At 39.8% G+C, this 23922-nt stretch overlaps 1 pseudogene; it reads left to right on the forward strand.

Moving 5' to 3' along the window:
• On the forward strand, positions 4223 to 9538 carry LOC109229984 (annotated as a pseudogene).

Consider the following 23922-nt stretch of genomic DNA (forward strand, 5'->3'; position numbering starts at 1 on the left):
CGGCTAACACTTCACACTTACATAGGTGATTCTTAAACGTGTCATCCCGTAGATACACTATTTGATATACCCCGTATCAAATTTAGAAATCATTAAAAAACCTTAATGCTTTATCCTTGGTACTGAACATTGTCTCATCACGAGAATGGACCAAAAGTTTAGTTGACAATGTTGAACCGTCATAAATGACTTTGTTTGATCTCCTTGAACCTAGATCTTGGGATCTCCAGTCTTCTAGGTAGAGTTACCGCCACTATGACTTGTTCTCGGCCATAGTCCCAATNAAGGAGATCGTGAATAATCACTTGCAATTCCTGGACTTGGGTAATAACAGACTTGCTATTTACCATTTTGTAGTCCAAAAACTTTGCAGCAACAAACTTTTTCAACCCGGCATCTTCGGTTTTGTATTTCTTTTCAAGCGCAGTCCACAGTTCCTTTGACGTTTCCACGCCACTATAGACGTTATACAAAGCATCCTCCAGCCCGCTTAGAATATAATTCTTGCACAAAAAATCTGAATGCTTCCACGCCTCAATCACGAGAAAGCGTTCAGTTTCTGGAGTTTCATCGGACAGTACAGGAACATCTTCCTTGATGAACTTCTGGAGACTTAGAGTAGTCAAATAGAAGAACATCTTTTGCTGCCAGCGCTTGAAATCAATCCCGGAAAATTTTTCGGGTTTCTCCGCCGGTGCCAATGCTGCCGGTGTCGTTCGGCTTGTTGAGGCATTGGCAGTCACCATTGGAACAGCTTGGTTCTCATTCTCATTAGTCATTTCTGTAAAAGAATGACACAAACGTTAAAATCACGTAGATTTTAATAGAGTACAAAACCACAAAGGTTTTACTCTTCCAGAAATAGTAAGTACAAATACAGAAAATATATTAAATTCCTTATGCTTGTTAGTAGACTGTATTTGTAAAATAATTCTGGAAATATAAATGAATATAAATAGAAATGAACATAAACAGAAATGACATAAAACCAATTCGAGCCCACTGAATTCACAGTGTTTCCTTAAGAATTTAATCCCCTCCTAGTACCCAAGGTTATAGATTATTTCCTCCCAGGATAGAACAAATTACACACTAGTGTAGTGGTACTTCAAACCCCAGCGTTTCAGCGGCTGTTTATGCAAAACGCCCACAGCATAAATGCCATTACATAAATGGCCATTTACTCAACAATAAAGAGGGAAACAGAAAAACGGATTGGATTTAATATTAATATTCTGTTATTAAAACAAATATTTAATCACATTTCTGTTAATATTTTACTATTAACAAATAAATTTGGTCCAAAAAGTTAATCAATCAATCGACCAAATCCGAAGCCGAGCCGAGCGACGACGACGACGGCGCGAGGCTTGTCTTCTTCTCAACTCTTTAAGAGCTAGAAGAAGAGCAATTGCTTATATACCCATAAAAAACCTCTTCCTCTTCCAATATGGGACAATGCCCATTTGCCAAGGGGGGAAACTTAAAATTTCACTCAAAAATTTCATTTCCCTCCATTTCCCATTCACCCTCTTTTAAGTATTTAATATATTAATTAAATACATCAAAACCCAACAGTGTTGGGGGGGGAGGGGGTGGTACACCACCCGGACGCTTGGGTAAAATTTTATGTGTCTCTGAATATATATTGATAGTTTACAAAATGAGTTTTTATATATCAGTTTACTTTTTGCTTCTTTTCTTAATTTCTTGTATTTCTTCATCTTTTAATTTCCTCTCTTAGTAAAACCATTTTATTATTTATTCAATAATATATTTGATTATTTTTTTCTTTGCGTAGATCTTCGACATTTTACTTGAATGCAATTTTAATATTTTCTCTTTTTATCCATATAATTTAATATTCTATGATTTCTAAAATCTTTTATAATGATGGCATCAATATACATATAAGGGTTGTATTTGCTAACTTAAAATTTTACTTTAATTTCAAGCATCTAATCACATCATTCAATAGAGCTAGAGAATTAGATTGAATGGACAAAATTTATTCGGTTTGTGGTCATTTATCTATTTATGCACCAAAAATCTTGTAAATCGAACCGAATTGATTCAAAATAGATGCCATGGCCCAAAGTGTACATTCCAGATCCAAGATGTAAGATTGAATCCCTATTATTCCCTTTTCTGTCCTTACTTTCTGCTTCTTTTCTTAATTTCTTGTATTTCTTCATCTATTAATTTCCTCTTTTAGTAAAACCATATTATTATTTATTCAATAATATATTTGATTCTTTTTTTCATTTCATAGATCTTAAACATTTTATTTGAATATGATTTTAATATTTTTCTCTTTTAATCCATATAATTTTATTATTTCTATGATTTCTAAAATCTTTTATAATGATGGCATCAATAGACATATAAGGGGTGTATTTGCTAATTTAAAATTTTATTTTAATTTCAAGCATCTAATTACATCATTCAATAGAGCTAGAGAATTAGATTGAATTGGACAAGTTTGTTCGGTTTGATGGTCATATATCTATTTATGCACCAAAAATCTTGTAAATCAAACCGAATTAGTTCCAAATAGATCGGACCAAGCAAACCAAATCAGTTCAAAATGGATCAAACCAATAAAATGTGCACCTTAATTCAATCTCCTTCACTAGTATCAGATTTGCATTAAAAAGTGGCACCAACAACCATCAAATCCCGGATCATAAATTTTAGAAAATGCCATCTTGCCTTGATTGTAAATCCTTAGACAATGCTAAATTGACCAATTCAATTTGATATAGCTAGATTTTGGTCAAATGAACAAAAATATTTACTCCTTACTATAATACGTGCTCATCCAACAAGCTGAGTATGCAGCTAAAGTTGTTTTTGTACTATATATGGGTTAATTCAACTGATTCTAATTTTTTCGGCACGAAATATAGGTATATATATGAAAAATTACTGAAATTTCAACAAATACCGATCCATACTTTCAAAAGTACAATAATTAAATTTAATGAATAACCTATCAAGTACTATAATAAAATTCCGGAACCATTTCTGGCTAGTAATGTAAAGTTGATAAGAACTCAGAGAAGATTAGAGAATGCAACATCAACTACAGCGTAAACCAGAAGACAGAAAAGCACAAAGGCTACAACGAGTAAGGTTGCTCTAAATACAATTGATTTGTCTGGACGGTAAAAGTTGATCATAAGAAGAAAACTTGAAACGGCTGCAGCTAAGAGGAAGATGCTTGCTCTAAGCAGTATATATTTTTGGCTGGAAATTAGGGAATGTTCTGTTGTTGACAGCTTCTTCATAGCCATCGCTACTGAATTTAAACAAAAACAGGCTACAATTGTCAAGCAACTAGTCTGGCAATATGCACCCAAGGTCCTCAATTTTTGCCATTTTGACCACATCATCATATTCTTCTTTTCTTTGCTAAAGAGCAAACAATATATGAGGTCAGTTAACTCTATGTATATTTACATATATATACTAATGTAATGAATATAAAAAGGTAACTATTGAAAAAGTCCTATCTAATCTTCTTTTAAATCGGCCTTATCCGTATATCTCTCAAAATTCATAGGAGGGTAGTTACCTAAATTTATGGATACTATCTAATTAACTAATTTGTAGTAGTAAAAGACATGGATAGCTAAAAGTTAGCTAAGGTCGTTTCCATTAGTTATCTTTTTATTATATTTGATCTATACATGTAAGAATTATAGGGGTATCAAGTTACTTAGCCATACCATGAAAGTCTGGGAGAGGGTGGTGGAGGTGAGGGTAAGGAAGACGACGTCTATATCCGACAATCAGTTTGGGTTCATGTCGGGCCGCTCCACTACGGAAGCTATCCACCTTATTAGGAGGTTGGTGGAACAGTACATGGATAAGAAGAAGGATCTGCACATGGTGTTTATTGACTTGGAGAGAGCGTGTGATAAGGTTCCTAGGGAGGTGCTCTGGAGATGTCTTGAGGCGAAGGGCGTGCCGGTAGCCTACATACGAGCGATCAAGGACATGTATGATGGAGCTGAGACTAAGGTTAGGACGGTGGGAGGCGACTTGGAGCATTTCCCGGTTGTTATGGGATTACACCAAGGCTCAGCGCTTAGCCCGTTCTTATTTGCCTTGGTGATGGATGCTTTGACACACCATATTCAAGGGGAGGTGCCGTGGTGTATGTTGTTTGCTGATGACATAGTTCTAATTGACGAGACGAGGGCCGGTGTTAACGAGAGATTGGAGGTTAGGAGACAGACTCTTGAGTCTATGGGTTTCAAATTGAGCAGGTCTAAGACAGAGTACCTGGAATGCAAGTTTAGCGCTGAGTCGAGGGATGTAGGCGGGGACGTGAGGCTTGGGCCACAGGTCATCCCCAAGAGAGATAGCTTCAAGTACCTTGGGTCGATGATTCAGGGGGACGGAGAGATCGACGAGGACGTCACTCACCGCATAGGGGCGGGCTGGATGAAATGGAGGCTTGCATCTGGAGTCTTGTGTGACAAGAAAGTGCCACCGATACTCAAAGGAAAGTTTTATAGAGCTGTAGTTAGACCGGCCATGTTGTATGGGGCAGAGTGCTGGCCGGTTAAGAACTCCCATATCCAGAGGATAAAAGTAGCAGAGATGCGGATGCTGAGGTGGATGTGCGGGTACACTAGGATAGACAAGATTAGGAATGAAGATATTCGGAAGAAGGTGGGCGTCGCCCCGGTGGATGACAAGATGCGGGAGGCAAGGCTCAGATGGTTCGAGCACGTGTAGAGGAGAAGCCTCGATGCACCGGTGAGGAGGTATGAGCGGTTGTCCGTGGTGGGTACGAGAAGAGGTAGATGGAGACCTAAGAAGAATTGGGGAGAGGTGATCAGGCAGGACATGGCACGACTGCTCATTTCCGAGGACATGGCCCTTGATAGGAAGGCCTGGGGGTCAAGCATTAGGGCTGTAGGATAGGGGTAGTAAATCTTTCCTTACTTCATTCCGGGGGTGAGGCGGGGTTGGATTAGGATTGGTCTTAGATGGCTTACAGTTTATGTTGGACCCACACTATTCTTGTTGTTTGCCTTAGCCCCAGGCCTTAGATTATGGTTACTGTTATTGCATGTCATTCATCTTTCGGTTTTTATGTTTCTGTTACTATTACGATTTCTACTGGAGTTACTAATGAATTCTCTCCTCTTGCTTTTTCTTACTTTATTTTCGTCTTCCTGAGCCACGTGTCTATCGAAAACAGCCTCTCTGCCCCTATCGGGGCAGGGGTAAGGTCTGCGTACACATTACCCTCCCCAGACCCCACTATGTGGGATTTTACTGGGTAGTTGTTGTTGTTGATCTATACATGCCATGGTGTATGCTCAAGGAAAATTTTAATACATTATTTATTTTTAAACTTAATATGTAAATATATTCTTCACATGTAACTAATTTATTCGGAACGTTTCGGTATTTTTTCGGTTTATTTTTATAAAATAAAAAACCTACCCTAATTATTGGTACAATTGTAGATTTATGTAAAAACTTACGATTTTATTAAAAGAAACTTAAAAATCGGTTCGGCACGATACGATTCGATCGGTTTTTAAATATCCATTGACACGCCTACGAGCAACAACTAAAGGTATGAAGATGGAGATGATCAAGGCAAAACAAGATTCCTTTTTCGGCCAAATAAACAGTAATAAATTAATATAATGTGATATTCATCGACATATTATTTTTGTAGTATAAAAAAAATAATAACAATATTCTCTTAACGAAGAGTGCTCTTTTTCTTTTTGGGTTTGTTTAAGAAAAAGGTGATGATATTCTCTTCATTGAATTATTTTGGGAGAGACTGACCAAAGCTTACGTGAAATTTGTACCGTGTGAATTTTTCTTGATGTTTTCATTACTATCTTTTTAAATTTCAAAATATGTAACGTGATATTCTTTTGTATGGTTTTATCTTTTTATTTTTTCTTCTTTATATTTTTTGTTAAAAAACTAAAACAAAGAAGAAGATATTGTCTCTCTACTGAATTAGAAATTTTAGAAAGGGAGGTCATTAAGTAATGTATTTTTTTCTCTATTTATTTTATTTGGATTATCCATAAACTTTATCTATACTTTTGTTCTTTATTTTAAACAAGTGAATATGGTAAGAAAATCTAACCTCCTTAATGATTTTGCGCTAAAACTCAGTATGATGACCTGCTAGGTCATTTAGAGTTTTAGAACCTAATTCTGTGTTCAAAACCTTCAATAACTTCTTTAAGCCTTTCTCGATTTGTGTGTGCAGTCTGAGTATTTTTTCTGAAAGCTTTTATATTAAAAATTGATAAAATATGAAATTTTACTGTTAGAAAAAATCCATTTGAGTTGACTTCGATCAAAGTTTTGAACAAATGGACCCAAATCCGTATTTTGACGGTCCCGATGGGTCTGTATTGTGATTTGAGACTTGGGCGTATTTTCGAAATTGAATTCGGAGGTCTCTCGCTCGAGTTATCGTATTTTATTGAAAAATTGAAGTTGGAAGGCTTAATGAATCTAGAAGTTTGACCAATGTTTGACTTTATTGATATCGGGTCCGTATTTTAGTTCCGAAATCCGGTATAGGTCCATTACTATATTTATGACTTATCTGTTGGGAAAGGAAGTTGGTGTGACGTGATTCAGACGTCCGATTGTTAAAATAGAAGTTCATAAGTTTTCTTGAAAATTTCATTTGATTTGGTGTCCAATTCGTAGTTCTAGGTATTATTTTGGTGATTTGATCGCGCGAGCAAGTTCGTATGATATTTTTGGACTTGCGTGCATGTTTGGTTTGGAGCCCCGAGGGCTCGGGTGAGTTTCCCAGAGGCTACGGGGTGAATTTGGACTTAGAAACATTGTTGGTGTGCTTCAGTTCTGGTGCAGGTCTCTGACCTCAGATTTGCAAGGTTAGTGTTCGTAATTGCGAAATAACCTATTCCTGCTAGGATCGCAATTGCGAAGAAAATCTTCGCAATTGCGAAGAGGGGTGGATCAGCAATGAGTTCGCATTTACGATCAATGGGTCGCAATTGTGAGAAGACTACAGTTCACAATTGCGAACAAGCCATCACAATTGCGATGGTAGCAGAAACTGTGGGACTTTGCATTTACGAAGAAAAGCTCGCATTTGCGGGATTCGCAATTGCGAACCCGAGGTCGCAATTGCGACATCTGCAACTTGTCAAATAGCTGAAAAAAGGGATTTTCTCTCATTCTTTAAATTTTCAAAACAAGAAAACCCTAGAGGCAATTTTTCTAAGAACTCTTCTTCCCCAATTTTCAATCTTCCATTACATTTTAGAAGTTTTCAACCTAAAATCTAGGAATTTCATGGTGGAAATTGAGAGTTTGGGAAGATTAGAGATTTTTGTATAATTAGAATTTAGACCCCGGTAGAGCTCCGAGTTGACTGCGGAGTAAGGTAAGTGTTGATTCTAATTTTGATTGGAGAAAATTATGAACCCTCTGACTATGTGTTATGTGAATTTCATGTGTTACGGCGTATATGCGAGGTGACGAGTACTTATACGCCGCCGAATTACTTGTTTTCCCTGATTTCCAGCTTCGCCATAGTTTTCTCCTTCCCTTCCTTACTGTTATACATTCTAAATGCCTTCCATGCTTTATTTGCTTCTTGTTAATCATGGTTTCTCCTGTTAAGCATGTTAAACCTTTTCATGCTTTCATGACTTGTTACTATTTGCCTTAAATTAATTACTTGCACCTCCTAATTGTAATTACTGGGCTTGTCTTGCCGTGTAGTATTACAGATGTGGATTTTCGAGTTGGTACAAGGTTTCCTTTCTGATTCGGATTTATATTCATCAACCGTAGAGTTTCTTGTGATTTGAATTATGAGTTTAACTTCACCCAGTGTATATTTGTACTGACATGGTGGGATTGGGTTGCACGCCATAACAGGTAAAATAATGGTGGATTGATATGGTGGAATAAGGGTGAACTTGTACTGATATGGTGGGATCGGGTTGTAGGCTGCAACAAGTGAACTAAGGGTGGATTGATACAGTGAAATAATGGTGGATTGATACGGTGAAATAAGGGTGAATTTTGATAATGATTTTGTTATATGGTGGGATCGGGTTGCGCGCCGCAACATTTATTTATTTTGATTGTTGATATTGTTACGGTGGAATAAGGGAGGATTTTATTGAACGGTAGGATCGGGTTGCACGCCGCAACAACCTATATGTTTCTATTTCCTTGAGTTGTGTTGGTTTTCGGTATTTTCATTGGAAACTCTAAGGATTGGTAATGCTGAACGTCACTGGCTTATTTCTTCAGGCTATAGCTATTATATGCAGTTGACTATCTTATTTCGTTTCGTATTTCCTTTTTTGTTTTTATTATATACTGCGTACAGGTTGTAGTGCAAGTGACCTGCCTTAGCCTCGTACATGGGATCGGTTGTACTCATACTACACTCTGCACTTCTTGTGCAGATTTTGGAGTCAGTCCCACCGGCGGTTGTTAGCATTCTCAGATTGGAGAGCTTGTGGAGACTTGAGGTATAGCTATTTAGCGCCTGTAGCTCCTGGAGTCCCCTTCCCTTTTTGTTTAGCTGTGTACTTTCCTCTCAGATAACTTTATGTTATTTCATACCCTTATTTGTACTATTCTAGTAGCTCGTCACTTGTGACACTGAGTCTAGGGATTTTAGCAGATGTTTGACTATTTTAGCTTCCGCATTTTACTTTGGATTTCTGCAGTTATTTAAGTTCTTTCTCTTTATTTAATCTAAATTGCTGAAAAATGAATAAGTTTTTCTAACGTTGGCTTGCCTGGCAAGTAAAATGTTAGGAGCCATCATAGTCCCGAAGGTAGGAATTTCGGGTCGTGATGAGTTGGTATCAGAGCACTAGGTTGCATAGGTCTCACGAGTCACGAGGAAACTTAGTAGAGTTTGGAGGATCGGTACGGAGATGTCTGTACTTATATTCTAGAGGCTATGGAGTTAGGAACAATTTCACTTCTATTCTTCTTTATCGTGCGAGTTTATTCTACCATTAGTGATTGAACTCTTCTATTCTTGATCTCTCACAGATAGCGAGAACACGCACCGCATCTTGAGCTGGACAACAGCCGGAGCCCCCAGCAGCAGCTTCTACGAGGGGCTGAGGTCAAGACCGATGTCGCCCGAGGCAGGGGCAGAGCTCAGCCTAGAGATCGATCAGCAGCACCAGTAGTGGAGCCTCAGGTAGATTTTGATTAAGAGGTTCCAGCTCAGACTATATCTGTTGGACCAGCTCAGGTCCCGGAGGGGTTCATCGCCACCCTAGTGCTCCAGGACGCTCTAATCTATTTGGTGGGCCTTATGAAGAGTGTGGCCCAATTCAGTACATTTCCTATGGCACCGAACGTCTCTCAGGATGGGGGAGGAGCACAGACTCCCGCTACTCACACGCCGGAGCAGATGGCTCCCCAGTATCAGACTCCAGCAGCTTCGCTAGTTGGTCTAGTCCAGCCAGTTGTTGTGGCACAGGCCGGTGATGGGCATGCCATGCTTCTGAGGGCTTATTGAGATTGGACAAGTTTACCAAGCTCTTCCCAGATCACTTCAGTGGAGCACCTTCTGAGGACCCATAGGATTATCTTGACCGGTGCCATAAGGTGCTGCGGAACATGGGTACATGAGACCAATGGGGTCGATTTTGCTGTGTTTCAGATGATGGTTTCCGCCAAGAGATGGTGGAAGGATTATGTATCTACCAGACTAGCTGGGTCGCCTGCTATTACTTGGGACCAGTTCTCTCAACTATTTTTTGTGAATTTCCTTCCTATCACGTTGAGAGAGAGTTACCGCAGGCAGTTTGAGCATCTCCAAAAGGGAAGTATATTAGTCACTCAGTATGAGACCCGTTTTGTGTATCCAGACCGTCATGCTATTCTTCTTCTTCCTATCGAGAGAGAGAAAGAGAGAGGAGAGAGAGGATAGAGAGAGAGAGTGAGGAGGTTTATTGAGGGACTCGCTCACCCTATCAAGCTACAGATGGCGAAGGAGACCGGGGGTGAGATTTCCTTTCAAGAGGAATGGGCCTAATAAGAGGCCTTATCATTCTGGTGGTTTTAGTGGTGCCTCATATAGAGGAAGGGGTACCTTTCGTAGGGGCAATTATCCCAGACCATTTCAATCAGCGCTTCAGGTATCCCACAGTGCTTCAGGGAGTCGGTGGTCCTTATATGCCTCATTCTGGGCAGCCAACCTACAGTGCACCATCAGCTCCTATCAGAGCACCTCCGATTCAGAGTTATCACCGTGGTTATTTGGCCCATTCTGGTCAGCCTCAGTTTTAGCAACCACAACATCATGATGGATGTTTTAAGTGTGTTGGTTTTGGGCATATCAGGAGGACCTGTCCGAGATTATTGGGTGGCATGCAATAATAGAGTTCTCGTATTATGATTCAGGCACCAGTTGCACCACCACCCTCTCATCCAGCTAGATGTAGGGGTCAGGCAGCTAGAGGTGGAGGTCAAGACGTTAAAGGTGGAGGTCAGGCCGCGAGAGGTGGAGTTCAGACTGCTAGAGGTGGAGGCTAGCAAGCTAGAGGCCGTCCTAGGGTTGTAGTTCAGAGTGATGGGGCCTAGCCCCGATGTTATGCTTTCCTAGCCAGGTCTGAGGCTGATTCATTTGACTCTGTTATCACAGGTACTGTTTCAGTTTCCCCCCTCATTTCAGTTCTTCATCTAAACCAAGAGCAAACCCTAGCCGCCTAAAAAACCCTCGCCGGCTCCGCCTTCTCCGCCACCCGAAAATCGCCCCACGGCAGCGGAGCTTCTCCAAACCCTACCAAATTTACACCATATGATCACCTCACCCCCCTCTTTTCATATATCCCAACCATTCCTCTCAAACAAGCCTAGAACTTCTTGAATCTCGGATCTAAGATCCAAAACCCTAACTTTCCCACTTCCAATTTCAGGCGATTTCTGGGTCATTTGAACCCAAGACTTCCATTAATCGACTGCTTTTGATAAGAGCAATCGATTGATGGTCGTATAAAGTTCAATTTATCCCATAAAAATTTGGTCAAAGTTCGTTAGATGGTATAGTTTTATTTTGAAAAATGAACATTAGGTAACTTCTTCTACCTTCTATTTATTTTTTATTTTTTCTTTGTTGTTAATTCCTCTTTCGTGTTTGATTGTTTCTATTAAACCGCATAATTTTAGGGTTTTTCTTCTTTTAAACTGTTAGTTATTTATTTATACGTTGTTCATTAGATTAATCAAAGCATGTTAAAACTTCATTTCAATTTTGCATAAGTTTAGCTTAACTAGGGTTCTGGTTAATTGTTTATCCTGCCTTCGTTTCCATTTTTCTTGTTTAATTGCCCCTCTCCTATATTCTGTGATTAAATTTCAGCATGTTAATTCATAAATTGAGTAGTTTAACTTCTAGGATTTCTTTGGGTTTTTTCTCCCCGATAATTTTTGGTTTAGTTACTGTGTAAATGTATTTAGCCGTTTAAGTTTAGTCTTGTTTAGGTTCAATTAGATAAACACTTTTATCTACTGATTAGGTTAATTTTAAATTGCATCATTTTGATTCTGTTTGCCCTTTCTGATTTGGATTCTGATCCTTTGATGGCTGTTGACTTTGTTGGCCTTCATTTGTAAATCATTAGAACTTATAGGGACCTAGTTGAACTAAAAGAAACCTAGGACAATTTTAAAAAAAAATATCTAGGAAGAGAAGTTTCCAGAAATGGTACAGCTGCCCCATTTTTAGCAAAACATGCTGAAATTGGGTGGGAAAAAGGACATACAGCTGTCAAAGATGCTGTACTATCCTCAAAATTCAGAATTTAGGTTAGAATATGACCTTTTGATACCATCTTTAAACACTCTATAAAAAGGAAAGCATTCCCTCATTCACACACACACAATCATCAGCATTTTTATGCACAAAAAGGGTTTTGAAAACAAAGAGAAAAATTTCCTTAAAAGTTCTCTGAAAACTTCAGTTTTTCCGGGTTAGATGTCTAGGCTGTTATTCTGATTTTGGAAGATATTTTGAGTGTTGATTCTGGGTTTTCTCTGGTTTGATTTTACTGTTGCTGCTTGGTTTTGTTTGCTGCTCCTTCTTCAAAGTTCGGATTAGTATTTCTACCCTGTTAACTGCTTGTTTTTTGCTGCTACAAGTATTAATCCCACCTCCTCTCATGTACTGTTTGTTTTGAGGTTATATAGCATTAGTAAGTTTGTAACAAATATGTATAATGAATGAGCTTTCCACGTGATACTTGGTTGTTTTGGTATGAATGTAGTAGATTTGTCTGTTTGAACATGGATATTCAATTGCTGAAATGGTCTCCTTTCTCTCTTTGTGATTGTTTAAGTCAAAGATACATTAGTTAATGGATCTCAATAAATGCTGAAACCTGCACTTTATCTTTGTTGTTTTGTATGTGAATGACGATAAGGCAAAGCAAACTCAGGGCTGGAGTTTGAAATGCTGACTTGTGAGAAACAGCTCTATAGCTGATTTCTTGCAATATTGAAGCTTGGTTTGAAGGATTTGGTGGCAGTGGAAAAGCTTTGAAGTTAGGAAGAAATTTTGATTAGTTTTTATTTTAAAAAATTGTCTTTTCTTTTCTTCTTCAGATGTTAGTTATACTTAGGAGTATATTGTAAATTTATGGACCTTCAGCTCGTAAATCTTAAATACGCACTGGTTTTACGGGTAATACTCGAATTTTTCATCTGGGTTCTTTTCTTCTGTAATTCTTTTTATCTCAGTTCATATATTTGAAGGGTTTCACAAGGTATAAGAAATTAAATACCAATAAGAATTATTCTGGGCAAATTAAGAGTCAAACATGAAACCTCGAGGGTTGGGTATCTAAAATAGCTATGAATTAGCCCAAATAAGAAAATTAACATGAGATCGATATTATGTAATTATAGATTGATTGGAGGAATTTGTACGAGTTGCTTGAGGTGAAGCAGTTGGTATTTCGGCACGAGTACTGTGAGTAGTAATCTTACCGCAATTTGTATTTTCATAATTTGCATGATTTACACATGATTTTAATATGAATATGTTACCGATTATTTTAAGTTGCATGTGGGACAAGTCTTTTACTCGATATGATACCGAAATAGTTATTTGACATGAATACCGTGGTTTTAAATATTTTCATTGTCACTAGATCTGTTTTACCGTTACTTGAATTTACTGTTATCAAAAGGAAATTATATGATTTGATAAGAACCGAAATGCCCTATATTGTTTTAAAATAGTTTCTACGAGTATATACGGATTACATAGACAAGTATAAATGGGAGTAGACATTGAAGGATCCCGTAGCTAACGACGGGTTCGTTAGACCTGGTGTACCTTGTAATTACCGATTACCGTTATAGCCCTCGCTAGTGGGAAGGTAGAACTAGCATACCGTTACCGTTTTCCTCGAGTAGGGACTACCGTTATATTTTACTTCTTGCGAAGAAGTCCACAGTTATAGCGATTACATGATACGTTCATTGAAGGCTCCCAAAATCTGAATACTGATATTATACAGTGGTTACCGAGCTTATTACTGAATTGTTAATTACATTATATTACAAGAAAAGCGTGACGAGACTGAAAATTATTTATTGTTTCTGAAAGGGCATTTTTATGTTGTTTTCTGTTTGATATACTAGCATGTTTTCTGACTTGTCCCCAAATAAAAATGGTTTTGGTTAAGTGTTATTACTCACTGAGCTAGCGACTCATTCCCCGCTAAATTTTTTTACAGAGACAGCAGTTAACGCAGGCGAGGATTTCGTTAATTAGAGCGCACAGGTTGACAATTCTTGGTGAACCTCACACTTGTTCGCGTGGGCGGAGATTTTTATCAATTGTTATGGTCGTTTCATTAAAATCTTAGAGTCTCTCCATAGTCAATAATTTAGTGTCATGAATATTCTTTTGTTATTATAGTCTTATGTTGAGTATCGTCCTTTATTATGAAAGTTGGAGGTAGATTAGTATTTCTGGTTGTTAGTGTGTTGATTAGTAATGGTGGAGACTTATTTTGGCTAATTGGTAAGTTGTCAATTACCAGTTGAATTGCTATTAGGTTGTTTGGTTGCTGATTTGAGACAGGAAATTTTTGGGATGGTCCAAAAACAGGAGAAACTCTGCCCGATTTTCTGTAAAATTACCGATGAGGCTTTGTGACGACCCGGCCGGTCGTCTTAAGAATTAATGCCCCGATCCCCTATTAACTGCTTTCCCCAAGTATATTTATGCTAATTTGAATTGCCGGGATGTTCGGTTTTGAGTTTCGGAGAGTTTTGGGACACTTAGACCCTAATGAGAGCTTAAGAGTTGGAAAGCTGCCCGTAGTCGGAACAGTGTGAAGACGGCCTCGGAATGGAAATTCAATGGTTCCGTTAGCTTCGTTAGGTGATTTCGGGGTTGGGAGCGTGTTCGGAATGTATTTTGGAGGTCCGTAGCTAATTTAGGCTTGAAATGCCGAAGTTTGAATTTTTGAAGTTTCCGGTCCGGTAGTGAGATTTTGATCCGAGGGTCGGAATGGAATTCCGGAAGTTGCAGTAGCTCCGTCATGTCATTTGGGATGTGCGTGTAAAATTTTAGGTCAATTGGACGAGGTTTGGTTAGGTTTTTGATCGAAAGCGTATTTTGTTAGAATTTGAAGTTCTTAGGCTTAAATAATTGGTTAATTAGGGTTTCCGATGTTGTCTAAGGTGTTTCAAGGATTTGTACAAGTTTGAATAGGATATTAGGTGTGATTGGTGCTTTTAGTTGAGGTCCCGGGGGCCTCGGGATGATTTCGGATGGTTGATGGAAGGATTTTGGAAGTTGGGAGATATTAGATTTTTGCTGCTTCTGGTATTTTCGCATCTGCGGTTTGGGAACCACACATGCGGTACCGCATATGCGGCTGAAGGAAACGCAGAAGCGGATTTAGGGTGGCTCAGCAGTTTCTGCAGATGCGGTGGATTTTCCGCAGAAGCGGAACCGCATCTGCGAGATAAAGACCGCAGGTGCGTAAACTGGCTATATTATGAAAGTCGCAGGTGCGACATTAGTTCCGCAGGAGCGGGACCGCAGATGCAGAGATTGGCGTCCTTAATGAAAGCCGCAGAAGCGGCACATATTCCGCAGAAGTGGGACTGCAGAAGCGGAAATCACTGGAGTGAAATATGAAATTCAAGGGTTTAGTTTCAAAAGTTGGAAAAATCAAATTGGAGATCGGGAGAGGGAGATTTTGAGAGGGTTTTGAAGAGGAGATTATTGGGTAACGTTTCTTTAACCCTTTCTAGTTATATTCCATCAATCTTTAGTTAATTTCACCATTTAATTTCGAAATTTTGGTAGAAATTGGGGGAAAAGTTCTTAGACCTTTAATTGAGGATTTGAGAGGCCATTTGGACTCCGATTTCAGTGTTCTTATTATGTATAGACTCGTGAGAGTACGAGGGTTCTGAAAATGTTAATTTCATCCGATTCCGAGACGTTGGCTTGAGGGACGTTTTGGTTATTTTACCTAATTTCGCGCCTTAGCTTTAAATTAAATAGTATAATTAGTTGCTTGAGATGTTATTTACAATATGTAATTGAATTGAATAGATTTGGGCCATTTGTAGTCGGATACTCGTGGCAAAGGCGTGGTTTCTAGTTGATTTTTGTGCCGGTTCGAGGTTAGTGGCTTGTCTAACCTTGTGTGGGGGACCTTTTCCCCTTAGGACATGATATTTGATATTTGGATGCCTCGTACGTGAGGTGAGGAGCGCGTACTTGAGCTAATTGTTGAGAAATCCGTTTTTACTTGAAGCATTTCAATTGAGTTTTCTTGCTTATCTGTTTATCCTAATTGTAAGCTCTTCCTGTGTTAGCTTAGAGAAGCATGTTTAGTTGACTTACTTGCCTATTTGCTTAAACTGTCTTGTTTGTACTCCGTGAAGCATGTTAGGCTAGAATTTACTATTACTTGTTCCGAGTTTAGTATTTTTCTTGTTTGTTTGAGCTGATATTGTATGTTTTAAATTTGGGACTACGGGACGGCATCCTGGGTGATCCCCTGTACGTGATATGTTCTGGACTGAGAGTGCGGGATACCAAGAGATCCCTGGCACGTGTGTATATATATATATATATATATATATATATATATATCTCAGCCGAAAAGTGCCAAATAGTGGGTAGAGTTCTACGACAATCTGACCAAAGAACAAGTGAAATGGATGTTTGAATGGTTCCCAACAGACGAGTTCATCATCAGATCCAGGGACGCTCCACACTTAGTGTTGATTGGGTTGAAGGGAATATACCCTTATGTCCCTATCCGAGTTATGAGGCAAGCGGGTAGGAAGCAGGTTGTACCAAGGGTTGCCAAGATGAGTCACTTCATAGCAGACTTTCAGGACGACGACGTCCCTTACAAGCGCCAAGCTCAACACGTGTGGCACTGCAAGTTCGTTGTGGAAAAGAACACCATTGAGCCAGACATGTATCACGCTGGGTGTGAACCTCTCTACCCAACATGGTTAGAAGACAACCTAAAGGGGATGGTAAGGCCAGGAGCCGGTCGAGGGAATAGGATCGTAGATGAAGATGCTGAGGCTCAAGTCAAATACAACAGATAGCGAAAGAGGGTCCACGACTCTGAGAATGAGCACCGAGAAATACATGAGGCTGATCAACGAATGGACGGAAATGACTGTCACTTCCAACAGAAGGTTGGATTATCTGTAGCGAGGTTTAGTGGAGATGGAGGGCAAAATCATAAAGAGGATCGAGGATTTCCATAATGCTGAAGGAAGCGAAGGAGGACATTTGGCTAGACCCTACCTACTGCTGGGTCTGCGCGAGTTGGGAAACCTGTATGATGGAGTCAGGAAGATCGAATCTAGGGAAGGTCCTTCTGGACCAAGTAGGCTAGATTTATTCGCTTTCCTAAATCTAATAAGGCCAAGTGCCAATAGTGACTTACTTTTCTATTATCTTAGTGTCGTTTGGGATTCGTCTATTTTCATATTATGAAATGAGGCATTTACTGGCATCTAAAGTTCTCTAAATCTATTTGTCGCGAGGCCTACCTCGGGCACAACGAGGCTCCCAAATTAGGACACAAATTTACATTCCCGCAATATGTGTTTAAATACTGCAAAAATTTCAGAATCATTATTGACTTGACTAACTTTTGTTTTTCTTTCTTTCTTTTCGATTATTCCCATTCCCCAAAAAAGTTGGTTTGTGCATGCTGGCATCATCAGCTTATCACACAAGATCCAGGGGGCCTCCACCTTCTCCTCCCCCTAGTCCACAAAAAGGGAAGGGAAAAACAAAAATGGAAGAGTTGAACGACACCAGAAAGGAAAACAACACAGGGGTTGAACACGTAGAAACTTCTAAAGGTCAGGGTACCTAGGCCCCAAATGATGCAATTTCACGGCTTGAACAGAAAATACTGGAATTCCAGAGTGAGCTTGAGCATGTCCTAAATGTGGCAAACCTATCCTTCTCACTCAGCGTCCCAGACATCAGTCATCCAAACACTCAGAACCCCATACCACCTCAAAAGACGCCCAACAAGCGCCCACAAAATCCACCTCTGCCTCACCATTATACAACTCCACCACAAAATCAAACGATCCCACCACAATACCCGTCAAACACCTACCACACTCCACAAAATGCTACACCGGTCATTCCTAAACCCCAGAATTCCACCAATGATCACCACCATACTCAGATTCTAGGTCACCAAAAAAACCCTATATATGTAGAAACCCTACCTCACTCCCCTCAACCCATCTCCTATGCATCAAAATCTATTGAGAAGGAAATGCTCATTAAGAACATGGATGAGGAGCTCAAGAAGTGACCAGCCGAGTTCAAGGCGTAAAAGGAGGCAAGGGGATAGAAGGTCTAAACTACGAAGACCTATGCATACAGTCGGATGTAGAACGGTCAGAGGGTTACAAACCTCCCAAGTTCGAGATGTTTGATGGTACAGGTGATCCCAGGGTTCATTTTAGGACCTATTATGAGAAGCTTGTCGGGGTCAGAAAGGATGAAAAGATCCGGATGGAACTCTTTATGAGGAGTCTTACGGGAGATACTTTGTCCTGGTACATCAGCCATGATCCTAAGAAATGGTCCAACTGGGTGAGTATGGAATCTGATTTCATGGGCCGATTCAGGTTCAACACACAAAATGCACCAGATATTTTCTACATTCAGAACCTTAAGAAGAAGCCCACCAAGACTTTCCGCGAGTATGCTACTTGATGAAGGCCGGAAGCAGCCAAGGTCAGACCATCTTTGGACGAGGAACATATGAACTAGTTCTTTGTCCGAGCACAGGATTTGCAATATTATGAAATATTGATGGTTATTGAAAATCATAAGTTCTCTGACATCATCAAACTTGGTGAAAGGATCGAGAAGGAATCAAGAGCGGGATGGTAACGAACTTTGAGGCATTGCAGGCCAATAATAAAGCATTGCAGTTAGGGGTATATCTAAGAAGAAGGACATGGGGGGTAGTAATGGTATCCCAAGGCCCAAAATCTCCACTCACATACCAAACATCTCCACTCACATACCAAGCACCCCACCAACATACCAAACACCTCCACCTACATATCAACCCTCATCCCCTAGATATTCCCCACCAGCCACTGGCTAGCACACCTATAATTCCCAACTATCTCATTTCCAATCACCTCCAACTCCTCAAAACTACCCAAGACCACGACTCAATTTTGACCGAAAACCACCCAGGCAATACACCGATATTGCGGAACCCATCGACCAGGTGTGTGAAAGATTAAAAGCCGCTTATTATGTCACTCATATTCCCGCTGTGGCAGTGGAGAACCCATCCCAATGGGTCAACCTAAACAAAACATGTGCATATCACTCCGATATGAAAGGGCACACCATCGACGAGCGCCGAACATTGAAAGATAAAATTCAGACACTGATTGACAACAAGGTCATACAGGCAAAAGAAGCCGCACCCAATGTCTGCAACAATCCTCTCCCGGACCATAGAGGTGGTGGAATACATGTGATAGAGATAGATTCGAGAAGGTAGTGACTTTAAACCTGCACTCATACTCACCCCAATTGTAGTACAGATGCAGTCGCCAGTCGAGGTTGAGATAGATGTATCGGTTCCATTTGAGGTAGAGGTAGCTCCACCTGCGTCCACCCCTGTTCCATTTGAAATAGAAGTGGCCATACCTTTCACAGTGACATTATCAACCACAACTCCTTTTGATTCAAAAGCAATACCCTGGGATTATGTTGCCGAAGCTAGGCGAAAAGGAAAGACAAAGATGGAGGAATCTGGTGCTGCACAAGGAATGAATAGGACCGGAAGAATCTATACACCTGAACACTTGGGAGGACCAATTAAGGATGCCACTACCAAGCAGCCTGTCACTAAAATGGGACTAGATGACCTTTGGAGGAAAGTACAAGCAAGGGAATACTCTGTCATTGATCATTTGTACAAAACCCCAGCTCAGATATATATCCTATCACTGTTGAAAAATTCGGAGCCACATAAGAATGCTTTGATGAAGGTGTTGAGAAAAGCTTACGTGCCCAAGAATATAACCTGCGGAGAGATGGCCAACATGGTAGGACAAGTGCTGGAAAGTCATAATATAATCTTCCACGAGGATGAACTACCGCCTGAAGGGTTGAATCATAACCGCGCATTGCATATCACGATACAATTTAAAGATAAATTCATTGCGAGAGTTCTGATCGATGGAGGTTCAAGCCTCAACATTTGTCCGTTGAATACTTTGAAAAAATTGGGTAAAGGTTTCCATGAAATACGGGCAGGTAGCATGAACGTGAAAGCCTTCGATAGGTCTCAAAGGGCCACGATTGGGGAGATTAATCTTTGTCTACAGATGAGGCCAATTTGGTTCGACGTTGAATTCTAGGTGCTTGACATATCAGCTTTATACAATCTTCTGTTGGGACGACCATGGATATATGCCGTTGGGGCTGTGGCTTCCACACTACACCAGGTCATTAAGTTTGAATGGAACCATCGGGAGGTGATCATTCACGGGGATGGGTGTAAGCCCGTTTACACCAGTCAAACCATCCCGGTTATCAGGAACAGAAGAAGGTTAGGAGGGGAAGCCTATCATTAAATCGAACATGTCAATATGGTTGAGAAAGACAAATGGTGGAGTATCAAAATAGAGAGCATACTAGCAAAGGGCTTGGGAATAATCTCCAAGGCATCACCAAACCAATACTGCTGAAATGTCACAGTACTACTTTCAGGCTCGAATACCAATATACACGGCAAGAGTATGATTGTCACACCTCCTTTTTTACTACACCCACAAAAGAGGTAATGGAGGGAGTTTTTCCAATTAAAGGACAATCGAAACGGGATTATTTATTAAAAGATTCAGAGTCGCCACTTGGGAGATTTATGGTGTCCCAAGTCACCGGTTTAAATCCCTAATCGAGGAAAGGGTTGACTCTGTATTACAGTCCGCGAACCAGAAATCCAGGTAAGGAATTCTGTTAACCCGGGAGAAGGTGTTAGGCATTCCCGAGTTCCGTGGTTCTAGCGCGGTCGCTCAACTGTTATAATTGGCATAATTATCTGATTTTAAAACATTTTGAACCTTTGTGCAATTTTTACTTGTTAACCGCTTTTATTTAATTAGTTAAAGGAAGATTGCAACGTCGTTTAAAATATGTTTCAAACCGCGTTGCATAAATGCGCCCGCAGTCCGCAACATATTTTATCCAACATTGAGATTTGGATTTGGGTCGCATAAATGCGCACCCGAGTTTAGGAAGGTAAGTTATTTAAACAACGCGCCTAAAGCAACTACGCATTTTTAACTTTGGGAGGGCCATGGAAATTTGCTAAATGGCACGCCTCAAGTTCTAAGTATTTTAAAGGAAGTAATTAGACGAGGGCCACGCATTTGAGACTTTTATTTGACGCGGCGCACCTCAAATCTATTTTTTAAAGTAAAGGTATTCAAACTAAAGCTCGGAGGGCCATAAACTACTTGTTCAATATGAAACACCTCCACTAATTAGGCTAACAAAATAAAGATTAAAGATTATAATTACTCCTAAGTTTAAGCTCAAATTCAGGTTATGAAACACGGGGCCAGCACTACGCGAGGTGTAATCTAAATTGAGATCCGATTTATTCTCGTTAGTCAGCAACCCAGTTATAATGAAACGAACACCCAAATCATATGGGGTGGTTTGGGGCCAACCATGGGGCCCAAGGCAGCAACCATCCTTCTAAACGGAATTGGGTCCAAAGAACAAACCCAATTTGGAAACCTCATGAATTTGACCGGGCAAACATGAGGCCCAGAAAACTTTGACAATCCAAACGTTCAAAACCATGCAATCTCACATGTCTCGAATCTTAATTGACCAGCTAGAATTGCAACGATGATACGACAATAATAATTTTTAGTTTCAAATGCTTGTCCGTTCATGAAGCTGCTTATTCGACCCCAGCACATTAAAGAGAATTTGGGCTCACTTGAAGCCCAAAAGAACAAACACCATCAGCAGAATTGCACTTTAAAGCAACTGGGCCACGCTACAGCCCAGTCTTAAGATTCAATACACATGAATGATTAGTAGACTAACAATGGTTCAAAAGGTTCCAGAAAATAAAAATAAAAATTATCTATCCTTAGGCATCAAACTAATTTTAAATAATGCGATGAAATAGAACTCAATGAGTCTGAAAAATTATCTTCAAACTACCAAGGAATCCAATTAAATAAAGACTAGCTACTGGAATTCCAATTAACAGTAGAATAACACAAATTCAAATCGCATGTCAAATCTGAACACACTCACATGATACCCAAACTTGAAGCTTAATTAACATTTCAAGCATGATAATAAACCTTTGAAACACACGGCATATCCATACTATCCTACAATTAGTCTTTCCAAATTTCCAGGCTTCATGAGTGTCAAGAGTTCAATTAGTACATCTAATAAAACTATTAGAAAGCAATACTAAGCCTGCATCTACAAATCAAAATAGGGGAATCTACATAATTCAACAATCGAAAGCCATTCAATATAGATAAACTGCTACTAATTCTACTCAACATGATTCACCTATTATGCATACTATAAAACTTATGCAGCCTTAATATTCAGTATAACAAGCTAGCTTGTATAAAAGAAAAATTCAAATAACAATCAGCATATGAACGGTAAGCACAACTGAACATCAGAACTCCAAACATTGCATTACTTTTGTTTTCACTTTCAACTTGAGCATCAGATTACAGGTTTCAAGAGATATGTACCTGGAACAGCCAAAACAATTATAGAAGCTCAGCAATTGAAGGGGTAAGTTCAGCAGTAATTAACCAGCAGAAACAACCATGAAACAGTTTTGAACCAAAAACTGATGTTCAGCAGTTACAAATCCACAACCAAACTTCAAACCCTGCTTTTAAGATACCAAACTTAAATCATCTCAACCCAAGTAACTCAGCAACCAATTCAGGAATCAGAAGTCGAGGATACCACAAAAAGGATTCGATGGAACAGTAATTTCAACAAAACTCCAGACTAAAACACCTTCTAAAACACACAGACTCACACTGAACTTATTTCCACTCTTAAGCTATTCAGAGAATATTTTAGAGGTTGAAGGAAGTTGAAATTCACTCAAGATCCAATGGAACAGTAACTATTTGGCCGACTATTTTTCTGAATTTTTTTAGCTCTTCCAATCTGCCTTGCAAGGCAAGTTTGGGGTGCCTATATAGGCAAAGGATTAGGGCAACCTTTAGATTTTCATTTTGCACTCTACCCCCCTCTTTAATTTTATTTTTAGCTTAAAAATTCCTCAATTATTGACTTGTTACCCAAGCTAACCTACCACAGTTCTGAAATTTTAATAAAAACCCCCACTAGAAGCTTCCTATTTCTGTTACTAAAGATTCTCTCAATCCCTTTCCCTAAACTACCCTTCCAATGTTTACTAATTACTTTCATGAACCAGGTATGGGTCAGGTCAGTCCAACAATCAACCCAAAACCTAGGCTTACAAACCCTGACTAACCCCCCACTTTGGGCCTCTATTGACAGAGCCCATTTGATAAATCAAAACCAAATAGAAAACCTAAGAAAATGGCCAATTGGAGTTACATGAACTCCTAAAGCTAGGAATTCCAATTAAAACAAAATAGGAGGGAACTGGGGTGAAATCAAACAACAGAATCAAACAAACTAACAAAATATGCTGGCTAAAAATAAACTAGAATTAACAGGCATGCAGAATTATTTTTTAAAAACATAAGAAAGAAAAAGAGAGAAACAGAAGAAGGTAAAAATGGGAATAAAACAAAAAAGATGAAAGAAAACAATGACTGAAATACCTAATAGAGGCAGACGGATGACAGGCTGGACCTGGCTTCAAACCTTTGATTTTGAGCCGGAATTGGCCCTAATCGCATGTTCTTGTCAAGAACAAACGAGCAAAGCCAGTTACGACCCTAATCATTCGTTGAACTTGATGATTTGGGGAGATTTGGAGTTTTTAGGGTTTACTTTCGATCTAAAATTCAAGAATTTCCGGGGGGATTCGAAGCAAACGGAGTGGGGATTTGGAACGAGGGGGTCGTGGTGGTCATGGGGTGTTATTTTGGTGAGGGAAGGAGGTGGCGCCGCCGGCTGTGGTGGAGGATTTGCGGGGGGCGCCCTAGGGTTTGGAAGATTCGACACGTTCCAATAGGATTTGAGGGGAATGGGAGGCATGAGGGAGGGGGAGATGGAGTTGTGGTGTAAATTTGAGGGAGGTTGGACGCCGGCCGCCGCCGTAGCCGATTTCCGGCGGGCGGCAGGCGGTGGTCTGAGGGTGGTGCTAATGGGGTTCTGTGGGGGTTGTGAGA

This window comes from Nicotiana attenuata, chromosome 7, assembly GCF_001879085.1.
Source record: "Nicotiana attenuata strain UT chromosome 7, NIATTr2, whole genome shotgun sequence".
Lineage (NCBI taxonomy): Eukaryota > Viridiplantae > Streptophyta > Magnoliopsida > Solanales > Solanaceae > Nicotiana > Nicotiana attenuata.